Raw genomic sequence first — 14,290 nt, forward strand, 5'->3', positions numbered from 1 at the left:
AGATTGAATATTAACATGGTTTCTAGTATGATATTGCTTTTATGCAATAAATTTAAAGAGATAGTTCACCCTGATGTCGTTCCAAGCCTGTATGACCTTTTTCTTCTGTGGAACACATGAGAAGATATTTTGAAGCAGGTTGGTAACCAAACAGTTTTGGTGACCATTCACTTCTATTGTATATCCAAAAATAATGATTTCTCAAAATATCTTCCTTTGTGATGACAAAATGGTCCTTTTGAGTGAACTATCCCTTTAACTGATATTTCACGCAAGCAATTTTGTTTACACTAGTAAATTAGTAACTTATTTTATTCATGTTAAAAACAAATCATTTGGCTGATTCAACTTGGCTATATTGTTACACACACCTTTTTTTTTAAACATACAAAATAATTCCAATAATGATCAAGCTGAGAAATAACAAAATATCAGCACAATATCAAAAGCTGTTATACATTTATATCTGAATCTGTCACTCTGCGGTTAATCGTATTGGTTCTTTTACTTTCTTTGGAGTAACTGCAAACTTCTTCCAAAGTCTTTTTCCACCTGCTGCAGTGGGACGTCCTGTTAACCCAGTCCACACACACACACACACACACACACACACACACACAGCCTTTCAGCTCGAGCATTGTTGGACCCTGTTGACCAACTGCAACAAACATTGATGCAATGCATCTATATAACAAATTATGTGTATTTATTAAAGAGTAAGTTATGGTATGTTTATTTATTTAGATGTAGAATCACTGACTTAACGAGAACATATTATTTATTAATATCTTTTTGTTTTTGGTGCCAAAAAGATCTCATATGTATTACATTCGATATATAACATGTTTAATAAACTGTATCAGCTTTAAAACCAACCCTTTGTGAGGTATTATTCTGTCATTTTACTTTTTTTTTGTATTGAGATTATGTTACTATTAAGTTAATAATCAATGAATGCACTTTGTTTTAATGAGCTTTTATGTCTCTGACAAAAAATGAAAAACCTGTTAAATAGTTAAGCTGTGCATTTTCATGTTTTGTCTATTATATTTAGTTGTGTTTTCAGAAGAGCAATTGTGTGTTGTTATATTGTAACAGATGGACAAGAGTTTGTGTGCTACACTTGTCTAATCAGTGTTATTAATAGCACAAATGTGCAAAAAATAACATCAGTCAGAATCATTCATACCGAAGGCTGCGCATTCAAACACAACTTTACACACCATGACAAGAAAAACTCATTCATTCCGTCTGCTGTGGGTCTCTGAATCTAGTATATTTTAAAGTGAGGTTTCACAAACTTAATTTCCATCCTCCTCTCGTCCTCACTGGTGGATGATAAATGTAAGTTGAGAAAAATGAATATCTTGAAGAAAACATATAACCCATAATCCCTCCTGAGACTCAGTAGTGAATGGCCATTCCTGAGAATAAATGCCAGTGTAAATATACATAACACACACTTGCAAACTCTGAGACTTTGAGACGCAGAAGACTGAGAGAAACTGGTCCTTTAAAAATGACATGCATTTACAGTACATTGCAGCATTCAAATGACACAGTTGTGGGATCATTCTTAGGAAACTGTCATTTGCTATAGAGGGAATGCATTGACGTCACTTTCCCGCCGGAACAACCCCCCTCAGCCTGACTGAATGGCAAAAGATCTGCTGCGTGACTGGATTTAATAGGGGAAACTGCGAATAAAAAGAACAATTTTATCAATTTAAACTAAATGTTGGACTCAATATAGTGTTTCTTATAAGTTAACTAAAGATCCAGTGATCCATGGATATGGATATTGACATGCAGCCAGGAATCGTGTTGCCTGACATTTATGTTTGCCTGACTTCGACACTGGAGAAATAAAAGCAATATAGACCTAAACATAAAGCAAATTTGCCAGTGAACGCTTTATATAAATACAATATAGGTCTAAATCCGAGTGATCAGTGTTATATATAGCCTATATATATCAACCCGGTCTCATCCCAAGACGTCATATAACTGACGTTTTGGGACGTCTTTTGACCATACGTCAATATTCGCCTTTTTAGGGCCCCCTTAAACGTCGGTAGATGAGGTTATGGGATCCTAACTCTACCCCAGACCTAAACCTAACCCGTCACCTAACTGACGTTAAAGGTAACGCGTCAGTTGTATGACGGCCCGGGATGGCCATCTACCGACGTTTAAGGGGGCCCTAAAAAGGCGGATATTGACGTACGGTCAAAAAACGTCCCAAGACGTCAGTTATATGACTTTTTGGGATGTAACATCATCATATCGTCCAGCCCTAAAACTTTATAGTTTTTTGTTTTTTTGTCAGTGTTCATTAAAAAACATCCAATAATGCAGAATATGCAAAGATAAATATTTAATTGATGAGTTGTTAATATATATAACAATACAAAATATATGGGTATGGTTTTCCACCTAAATTCAACATATTGACACAAAATGATAACTGCAAATCCACCTTTCGCTGACTGGAGTCCAGTTGTTTCTGTGAATTGCAGCGATTGGCTCCTGTTTCTATAACAGTATGTAAAAATATACCTCCGATTTTTTGTCAAATCTAGTTGTACAGTCAATCGCAAAGCTCTTTCCCACTTTATATGTGTTGTGTTTGTTTTTCGCGGCATTCACGCTTCAGTGGGAGAATACTAAAGCTGAAGAAATGTCACACATTGTTTATCCAACTATATATCCTTCATAACACCTTCATAACCATGACATGACATATGTTATGAATATGAAGGACGTTTTATGCATGTTTGTGACAACTGTCATTAAGTGTCATTTGCTCAGTTATGACATTTTTAATGCAAATATGACATTGTTTGAGATGTCTTTGTTATGCCACCTCGACATAAACCAATACATCATAACCTGTCAGTGTCTTTGTCATGACAACTTGACATTACTAAGACAACACAACCTGCCATTAACATGACATAGCAGATTAATTATCAAACTTAAGACACCACCTAGCTTTATTGGTTAACATTACATTAAACTGTCCCGCGGTTGGCTTTGACATTGGCTGTCATGTAACCATTATAACTTTTTAATGACAAATTCAATGTGCTCCACTGTATTCGACACATTTATAATGGCCTCATGACAGCCAATGTCTAAGCCAATCACAATTTTAAGTTGTCATGACAAAGACACTGACAGGTTATGATGTTATGGTTTATGTCAAGATGTCATAACAAAGACATCTTAAACAATGCCATACTTGCTTAATGACAGTTGTCATAAACATGCATAAACCCTATTCAAGACATATGTCATGTCATGGTTATGAAGGTGTCATGTCAGTCTTATGCACACCCCTTCAAGTAAAGTGTTCACAACTAATCTATTGACTCTTAAAATAAGTTTTTAATAAGGGAACACATCCCTAGAAAATCTTTGATAAAGCCATACTCGGAATGTTTTAGACGTCTAAAAAAACAATTGAGCAGGAGTTTTGGATTTGGATGACTAATTTGATTTTTAAGAAGGAAATTAAGGGATAGTTCACCCAAAAATGAACATTCCGTCATCATTTACTCATTCTCAAGTTGTTCCAAACCTGTATGAGTATCTTTCACCTGCTTAACACAAAAGAAGATATTTTGAAGAATGTCATTAACCAGAGAGTTGACACACCCATTGACTTTTATTTTATAGTATATTAGTCAATGGGGTTCATCAACTTTTTCGTTACGCATATTCTTCAAAATATCTTTTTTTGTGTGTGTGTTCAGGAGAAAAAAAGAAATTCACACAGGTTTGGAACAACTTGAGAATGAGTAAATGATGACAATTTTAATTTATAGGAGAACTAATCCTTTAAGAATTAAGCATTCAAATGGGCTTTCAAATAAGCAAGCTTGAGTCATGGAAGCTAATCTTTAAACTTTTCACCTCATAATTTGAAAGAATCCATATACACTGTAAAAATAAATGCGCTTTATTTAATCAAAAGAAAAAATTGTGGCAACAGATTACAAGCAGTATTATTAATTCAATTGAACAAATTCGAATTGAGTAATAATTAATTAAATTAATTCATAATTAATCTTTGACGTCTCTCTGTTATTCAGATATTTTTGTTTAATTTTTTGGTGTAAATTTTACTCATTTTAAATGGTCAACTTTTAAGGACTAATTTGATTCAGTATTACTCAATTAAAATGTGTTAAATTTAATTGCTTGTAATCTGTTGCCACAATTTTATTTTTACAGTGTACTTGTTTATTATCAGCTCATAAATCCACTTTTTATAAATAAGTGCAGTCTTTAAGTAAGCAACAGTGGGAAATGTTATAGAACAATATGGAGTAAATGCATCTAAACAGAACTTACAAATATGATACATTATAATCTGTTCTTAATTAAATCTTACACATTTTATAGCAATATGATTTGGAATATCGGTCAACCATTTATACAAGGTTAATTTCGGATATAAAATGTACAAATCAGTTTCCGAGAAATTGTATTACTGCTAATAATATCTCGATTACTAAAGCTTATTAGAAGTCTGTTTATAAATGAATCATCATTACTTCCATAGTAATAAATGTTTAAGTTCAACCAAAACATTTCGCCAATGTCTTCCTTTTGCAAAGAAGTGAACGAATCTCTCTCTCATTTCTCCAATTTTATTTTTGTTCTTCCACTACACATCTTTGTCTTCAAATATCAGCAACTTTATTTCTTATGTTTTATCAGACTATCAACATTTTTCGTCAAGGTTTCTTTCCCCCACAGTTTCTATGATGGGGAAATACCACAATCACAAAGCAAGACATTTTAAAAGTTAAAGCTAACTGTAAAGTAATTGCCTTACATTTACCATCAACATCACTTAAAGGTGCACTATGTAACTTTCGTCCCTCTAGCGGTTCAAAACAAAACATGAATATGACCCTTCACAACAGATAATGCTTTACAATGAACTCTGTTAGAGAGCTAGTTGTGGTCAGAATTATTTTGCCATTTTTTTTAATGAAAGATCAAAAAGATAAACAATGCAGATTTATTTCTACAGCCATCTTTGATCATATTTTCCAGGGGCGCCAATACTTATGACCACAACTTCATCATCAATTCATCTGTTCAATAAAATACCTTACTCAGCTGTTAAAAACAATAAAAACACTTATAACAGGCTTACCATGGTGAATCAGGGTAAGACAAAAACACATTTCGGAAGAATGATTGATGATGCATTGACTCATTTGAATTGTGTTAATTTTGAACAAAATAAAATTGCATAGTGTTTCTTTTTAAAAAAAAAAGCTCTAATAAAAAAGTTTTTAAAACATCCCACATTATTGACCTAATTTTAAACAAACTGTTTGTTTTATTTATTTTTTTATTCCCCACTTGTTCTAATTCTACGTAATGTTGTATTATTATTGGAATACTTGTACTTTAAATTAAACATAATATTGAATTCCTAGATGGTGGAATCCATACGTACCAGATGTGGGCCGGATCTGGGCCAACACAATGTTGCTGTATGGATTTAGTCAGTAGTTATAGACTTAAAGGGATAGTTCACTTTGAAATTAATTTTTGGTATGTTTTAGTTTACCTCAAGGGCATCCAAGATGCAGGTGTCTTTGTTTCCGCAGTAGTTACAATTTTGATATTTTTAGGTCAAACCGTTCTTGTCTGTCAGTCATATAATGCAGGTCTATGGTCACCACCTCAAAGAGCATGCACAGAGCAGTCCAACTCAAACATGATTTAATGACTTCGCATTACCTTTTCAAATTAAACTCTAAAAACATTTTGCCCTGATATGTTCAGGTACAAACAGTGCCGTTTCCTGACAAATGCTTCAATACGCAGAGAAGGCAGTTGAGACTTAACATTAAAGCCTTTCAAGACTCATTTATGACTTTTCTATTTTGATATCGCTTATCTAACCGTAAGATTAGATTTCTTTTTACCCTTGCAGTGTGCTAAAAGAGTTCAATGCAGTGTAGCATGTAATCTATAATATAAATTAAACAATCCAGGCTTTATTTCTAAACATTTCAAACACAAGTTGAAAAAGCCTACAGAGTGATGGCCATGTGCTGAGCGCCCTCTGCTGCCCATTGACGGAGAAGCACATAATAATAGACGGCCAATAGAAATGAAAATGCCTGTACATGATTCTGGCGAGGCAGCAGGGTGATCACATTAAGCAAATACTGCTCTGCTTTGAGGAGTCGAGCACTGTAATTTGGATGGTAAACTCCTTTGGCCCGTGAGAGTTACGTTATCTCCTCAACACAAACATCATCTATCACTGCCAGGCCCTTCTGTTTGCTTGGACTCTATTGTCATTATAAAATGTCTGAATCTCACTGGCCATCTGAGTGGGTCACTCGGGTGAACCCAGACAGACTAAACATGTCGTGAGTCATTATTTCCGGTGACGAAGCTGGTCTCCATTACCTGAAATCAAGGCTTCGGGCTCAGTTTTCATGTTAAAGTGATCACTGATTTGGTTGTCAGCGCACCAGAACGCTCTCATTACGAGCTCTGATTGTCTAATTTTGTATCAAGAGGACTTCACTGTGAAACTTATGTAACACTACTCAGAAAAGTATGGTCGCCTGTGTTATTTTTTAAAGTCACCATGAAATCAAAAATCAAGAATTCTTGCTTTTCAATGGAATATTGCAGTATGATGTGTTTACTGGCATGAGGGCGGGACAACCTGTCAATCACATGAGATCACATTCATTGCAAACCACAACCATACAACCATCCAGTAGCGGAGTGGCAATCGGGAGAGTTGGTTTTCCCGGTGGGCCGGTAGTGTTACGAGGCCACGAGGGCCGGCCTGGTCTGATAAAATGTATTTATTGGAAGTTCGCCATGGCCCAAGCTAAGGGAAGAAAACAATTTTTTTTTAAAATTTTTTATAACGGAGCATATATTTGCACTAAATGCCTGTCATTACAGCAAAACGACACCCGTCATAGAACAGCCTCAGTGGCGTAGGTAGTAGGGCGTGAAGTGTTTGAATGCAGCTTTTTGATGCGCTGAACGCGAGTTTGAATCCGCCTTGCCGAACTCTCTCTTCTCCCTTTTCCCAACACAGATATGTAAAGATGTAAAATGTAAAACCTAACATTAAGGTCTCTAGCGTTATATTTTGCCAAACGAACTAAAATTGAAACCATACGGCGTTGCGCCATTAAAATAACTGACATTAGAATAGCATCCAGTTTGTTCTGCGTGATTACTTTGCTCTCGCGATCATCTGGTGTTTTCTCCTAAATAAAAGCTCAAGGGTTTATTTCTTGCAAGTGAAGAAATTAGGATAAAAGTATTTTAATTTTCCTATATTATAGTGTAATGTAGGTTAAAATATACTTTTGAAATACTCATTTTCATTTACACATTTATAGGCTATAAATGGATTTTACAGTACGTCATAGGAATAATTATAAATCATTATTACATTATTATAATAATTGTTTGGCATCCTAAAACACCATTGATAATGTAATGCAAACTGAGACTCTCATAACTAAAAAAATATTTGAGCCCTCTTTATTGTCCTGGTACAAATTAATGTTTTTTCTTTGTTCAACGAGCAGTTCATGGGTCTTAATTTCGATCTCTCAGAGAGCATGAGATTGATGCATTATAACCTTAAAATGTCCAAAATGTTCTTGCGGGGGAGCATGCCCCCGAACCCCCCTAGAGGCACAGAGTCCACCCAACTAGTTTTAGAAAGTACTATGGGAAAGAACGACCATTTATGAACTTTACTCCAGCATACTAGTACAACAAAGTTCCCTTTAAATCAGTAAAACTGTAAATGCTATTGGCTAATCGTGCCGGCGACGAGGGCCGGTGGTCTACGAAATTTCCCGGTAGATTTTTGGGTCCCACTCCGCCCCTGCAACCATCCGATCAATTCCCCAAGGACAAAATCAAGTCCAGCGGCCCGCCCTACTATTTTTGTTAGTTCCAGAAGCTGTTTCTTTCGGATATACATCACAATAGGGATGCAAATACCATTTTGCCCTTGTTTGTCTATTGTCTAATACAGAGCCCTTAAATGCATCTATTAGAGTCCTACGAGGACGAGTGACAGGGAAAAATTTGAGAAGGAACAAAAAAGTTGTATTTTAATGCTTCTCCATTCTCCTGAAAACATATTGCATTCCCCCAAGTAACTTTGCATTCACTCGCAAAAGCGCTGAAATATATTCAGATTACTAGTCAGACTCTTTAACCATAGGCCACGACTGTTTTTCAATGAATTTGGGTAAACACAAAAGCATAAATACAATTTTTACACCCATCCCTGGATACTGGAACTGCAGGAGTGGGAGTTGGAGAGCCCTACCATATGGGGACTTGGTGTAAAAATATGAGATGGGAGGAAATATGTTTCAATGCTTTTGCTTTGATCGTAACAATGTCTATGCTCTCTTGAGACCAAATGTCCTTTTTATACCCTCAAAACGAGAATCAGGATCTGGTAAAACTCTATGGAGCCCCTAAAGGGACACGGTTTGGGAAGTAAAAGTATATTCCAACGCTTTTGTGTTTCTACAAGAAACTTTGCATTCAGTTTTGTGTTCTTTGCAGTTTGTCAGGGAAGCGCGAGCAACTGCAGAGGAAAGACACGTTTTTTTTTCTTAAAGGGATTTCACCCAAAAATGAAAAATTTGTCATCAATTACTCACCCTCAAGTTGTTCCAAACCTGTATGAGTTTCTTTCTCCTGTTGAACACAAAAGAAGTTTGACTTGCTCTAGAAGTCAATGGCTATACCGTCAACTATCTGGTTACCAACACTATTCAAAACATCATCTTTTGAGTTCAACAGAAGAAATTCATACAGGTTTGGAACAACATGAGGATGATTGTATTCAATTAGACTGTCAATTACACTGACACTCACCTAAAGGATTATTAGGAAGACCTTTTCTCATTAATACAATTATCTAATCAACCAATCACATGGCAGTTGCTTCAATGCATTTAGGGGTGTGGTCCTGGTCAAGACAATCTCCTGAACTCCAAACTGAATGTCAGAATGGGAAAGAAAGGTGATTTAAGCAATTTTGAGCGTGGCATGGTTGTTGGTGCCAGACGAGCCGGTCTGAGTATTTCACAACCATTTCTAGGGTTTACAAAGAATGGTGTGAAAAGGGAAAAACATCCAGTATGGGGCAGTCCTGTGGGCGAAAATGCCTTGTTGATGCTAGAGGTCAGAGGAGAATGGGCCGACTGATTCAAGCTGATAGAAGAGCAACTTTGACTGAAATAACCACTCGTTACAACCGAGGTATGCAGCAAAGCATTTGTGAAGCCACAACACGCACAACCTTGAGGCGGATGGGCTACAACAGCAGAAGACCCCACCGGGTACCACTCATCTCCAATACAAATAGGAAAAAGAGGCTACAATTTGCAAGAGCTCACCAAGATTTAAAAATGTTGCCTGGTCTGATGAGTCTCGATTTCTGTTGAGACATTCAGATGGTAGAGTCAGAATTTGGTGTAAACAGAATGAGAACATGGATCCTTCATGCCTTGTTACCACTGTGCAGGCTGGTGCTGGTGGTGTAATGGTGTGGGGGATTTTTTCTTGGCACACTTTAGGCCCCTTAGTGCCAATTGGGCATCGTTTAAATGCCACGGCCTACCCGAGCAATGTTTCTGACCATGTCCATCCCTTTATGGCCACAATGTACCCATCCTCTGGCTACTTCCAGCAGGATAATGCACCATGTCACAAAGCTCGAATCATTTCAAATTGGTTTCTTGAACATGACAATGAGTTCATTGTACTAAAATGGCCCCCACAGTCACCAGATCTCAACCCAATAGAGCATCTTTGGGATGTGGTGGAATGGCAGCTTCGTGCCCTGGATGTGCATCCCACAAATCTCCATCAACTGCAAGATGCTATCCTATCAATATGGGCCAACATTTCTAAAGAATGCTTTCAGCACCTTGTTGAATCAATGCCACATAGAATTAAGGCAGTTCTGAAGGCGAAAGGGGGTCAAACACAATATTAGTATGGTGTTCCTAATAATCCTTTAGGTGAGTGTATGGTAAGATACATGGTTTGTTTAGTCACTTACGCTGGCAAGTCCACATTATGCAACTAGACTTTGAGAACATAGACAAATATTCACGTACAGATTCGCTCTGGTCTGCTAAGAATTAGCTAATTAAAAAATGACTCTGTTTAGAATGTAATCAGAGATTAAATGATGGCTCAATGTGAGCAGTGCAATTCCAAACGCTTTAACCAAATGATCCAAATCACATAAAACAAAGACCCGGGAAAAATAGTCAGATTAGAGATTTATTTGAAATGTAGATTAAGTATCCTGACTTTAATACAGAAAAATTGATTTAAAGTTGCATGATTCAGAGAACAGTCGACATAACATGAATCCAAAACGAATAAATAATATGTAAAAGTGGAACGGATTCCACAGCTCCACCGCGAGAATGCTAATGGAGAGGGCAATTATCATCATCACTGTCGGTGATTCATCCAGGGAACATTTTCTGTGGTTGACCACATTTGTTTTGAAAGGGAACAGTGAGGAAACCCTCAATCAGCGCTGAGAGACGCTGCACACGTACTCATTACACTCACGAGTATGAACGTGCGCTTCCAACATCTGTATCCATAAACACTCGGACAGAAGTGAGATGTGGCACTGAGCCTTCCACCACCTTATTGTGTCTGGAAGAACGAAAAATAAGGTGCTAAAATTTTTGACTTGAAATCCCACAACGTCATTTGTTGCTGCGCAAAAAAAAGAGGAATATTATAAAGGGTCATTTCTAATGTCAAAAAAATGAGTTAGCCTTGAACTTTAAAAAGAGAGAAAAATGTCCACATGAATCATTCCCATTAAGAGACATGACTGTATTATGAAGACATTTCTAGTCATGTTTATTGTCCCAAAGCTAGCATGAGACACTTTGACTTCTGAAAGGTTTAGGGGAACGTGTTCCTCACAGTTCATCTGAAACGCTGCATTCACAGCATCACTTTCTCGGGCGATGCCAGACATCACCAAAGCTGACATATCACACCCTCACTGTTAAAATAAACTGAACTGAAGCTGTCCAGAATGAGTGACGAGTTTCAGAACTATGGAAAATTACAGAAATTCCCCAGTGGAGGAGACGCACAAAGATGTTTTCACATATCAAGCCAAGCATTGAGGATAATTGCACTTCGTGCACTTTCTTTTACTTGTACATGTTTTCAGTCACTATATTGTTATGGTCACAGTGATTTTGCCAAGTACGACATGTTCCTGGGTTAACATATCCTGTTGTAGGCCTAAACTTTACATAAACTGTAAACTTGTCCCTCAAATCTGATTGGTTGATTGGAATGTTGTTCCAGGATCAGCAAAGATGTTGATCAACATGTTGCATTTGGTAAAATCACGTTCAACACATTGATAGTCAAAAATACTTCTATAAACTGAAAAAAACAAAAAAACTTAATTTTGATATTCAACTTTAGACATTCTGTTGACTATAAGTACTTTTCACCGGTCAGCCTCTTAACATAACTACCAGTAATAATAAACATAATAAACACTACCAGTCAGATCTTTTGGATCAGTAAGAATTTAGAAGTCTCTTCTGTTCACCAAGGCTGCATTCATTTGATTAAAAATACAAAACAGTAGGGCTGGGTAATAAATATCGATTTCTCGATATTAATCGATTCTCATTTTTACAAACCGATATCGATTCTTAAATCTCAAGAATCGATTAGTCATCCTGTTTCGTTTGAATGAATGAGACATTGTATCGCGGCTGCGCGCATCCAACAAATCGCAATAATCTTTGTCCTTTGTTACTATTGATATGAAACAAAGTCTCAATTTTTAAATTACGTCCATTTTCTTTAGAAATTCAAAAACATAAATAGCGTTTTGTCGTTTTGGCGCTGAAGCGTGAGATCGCTCTGGCGCAGCTCCAAAGCAGCAGCGCTGATCTCTCTTCCGGCTTAATAATACCAGTTACAGCGCCAAATAAACATGAATGAGCATCTGAAAGTGTGTTAAAGATAGAGTACAACTTATCTAAATCCGTATCATGTCACATTGATTCGCTCAAACTGCGTTTCATCCGTGGAAAGACGTCAGTTAAACAGCCTGTAATCAATGTCATGTATCGTCATATTTAGCCTACCTCAGAAAACCCACATAAACTCGTTAGTCCACACTCGTTAGTGTTCTTCAATATTTAATGCATATTTGAATAAATCTGGCAAGTTTTTATGACAGCCACCATTTAAATGTTTATATTTCATATAATCTTCTTATTATAAAAATAAATAAAAGTGTAATTTAAGTGTTTGTATAGCTATAAAACTGTTAATTATTACCTTCATTTTAGGCCAATGAAGCCTAGTAGGCTACAACTAGACTATAGACTATAGTTTACAGCATTTAAGAGATTTGATTCCCTTGAGAAAAATTGCCATTTATTGTAACTGATATCCAAAATAATCGATATTGAATCGAAATCGAATCAAAATGCAAGCTTGTGAATCGAAATCGAATCGAATTGTGAAATTTGTCTCAATACCCAGCCCTACAAAACAGTAAAACTGCCAAATATTACGTCAATTCAAAACAACTGTATTTTTTTATGTGAATATATAAAGTGATTAAAGCTGAATTTCCAGCATCATTACTCCAGTCTTCAGTGTCACATGATTCTTCAGGAATCATTCTATGATGATTTGATTCCTCAGTCGAAAAGAAATTAAGGTTTTTGATGAAAACATTCCAGGATTTTTCTCCTTATAATGGACTTCAATGGGAACCAGGTCCAACCGAGGTCCAAACGACAGTTAATAACGGTTTCAAATGCAACTTCAAATGTCTTTAAACGACACCAGACGATGAATAAGGGTCTTATCATGCGAAACGATCGGTTATTTCAAAACTTATTCCAAAAATGTAACTTTTCTAAGGACAAATGCTAGCCTTGCTATATTCTCTGAGGCGCGTTTGTAACGTCACGTAATACGTAATTACGTTCAAAAGGTCACGGGCGACGTAGCCGGAAGTACAGAATCAAAATCGTCCGACATCGTTGTTTTACCTTTTAATTCCTTTTTTGTAAACGGCGTTTGAGTTAGTTTTCACGTTCAACCAATGCGTTCAACTTGTAAACACTCTGACTCTGTACTTTCGGCTACGTCGCCCGTGACCTTTTGAACGTAATTACGTAATACGTGACGTTGCAAACGCGCCTCACAGAATGGAGAAAGGCTAGCATTTGTCCTTAGAAAAGTTACATTTTTGGAATAAGCTTTGAAATAACCGATCGTTTCGCATGATAAGACCCTTATTCATCGTTTGGTGTCGTTTAAAGACATTTGAAGCTGCATCTGAAACTGTTATAACTGTCGTTTGGACCTCGGTTGGACCTGGTTCCCATGGAAGTCCATTATAAGGAGAAAAATCCTGGAATGTTTTCATCAAAAACCTTAATTTCTTTTCGACTGAGGAAAGAAAGACATGGACATCTTGGATGACATGGGGGTGAGTAAATTATCAGCAAAAGTTTTTTCAAAAGTGAACTACTCCTTTAAGAGGGTTTTTCCCGACTGGGAAATCAACAAAACATTAATGACTCCTTACACTAATGGCATACCAACATTTATGACCAATCATATTTCTCTTGGACAAGAAAGCCTCCTTAAAACCACCAGTCTTTGAATAGCAATGGCAAGCTGGTGCTGAGGTGTCATTATAGACCCTTTATAAAAAAAACTGCAACCAGAAAAGAAAAATGTAGCATATTTAAGGAACAATCAGACAGTGTAAAGATTGCAGACAAAGAAAAAGACTTTATGGAACAAAGGCGGTACAGGTTTCCAAGTGGCAGAATAACGTGACTTAGAAGCAGCATCATATTTATGTGTGTATAAAAGTGAAATGGTCAGAATTATTTTTAATTGCAAACATGAATACAATATATTCCTTTAAAAAAAGAAACAAGACTAAGATGCTGGATGCATAAAGGAGAAACGGGGAAAGAAAGACAAGATCATTTGCATATTCTAGGTTTGGGTTTTTATAATGGTGCAACTTGTCACATGGTTAATGGAAAACAGAAATGTCTACAACTGACCAAATATATGCCCACATTATTACATGTTTCAAATTCGCGGTTAACAAAAAGACAAACTAACAGATGTTTATTCCAATAGCAGCCTTGCCCTTCTAAATGATCTTTAAACGCTTCCATCAGAGTCAAAT

This window comes from Pimephales promelas, chromosome 21 (genome assembly GCF_988280905.1).
Source record: "Pimephales promelas chromosome 21, fPimPro1.hap1.1, whole genome shotgun sequence".
NCBI lineage: Eukaryota > Metazoa > Chordata > Actinopteri > Cypriniformes > Leuciscidae > Pimephales > Pimephales promelas.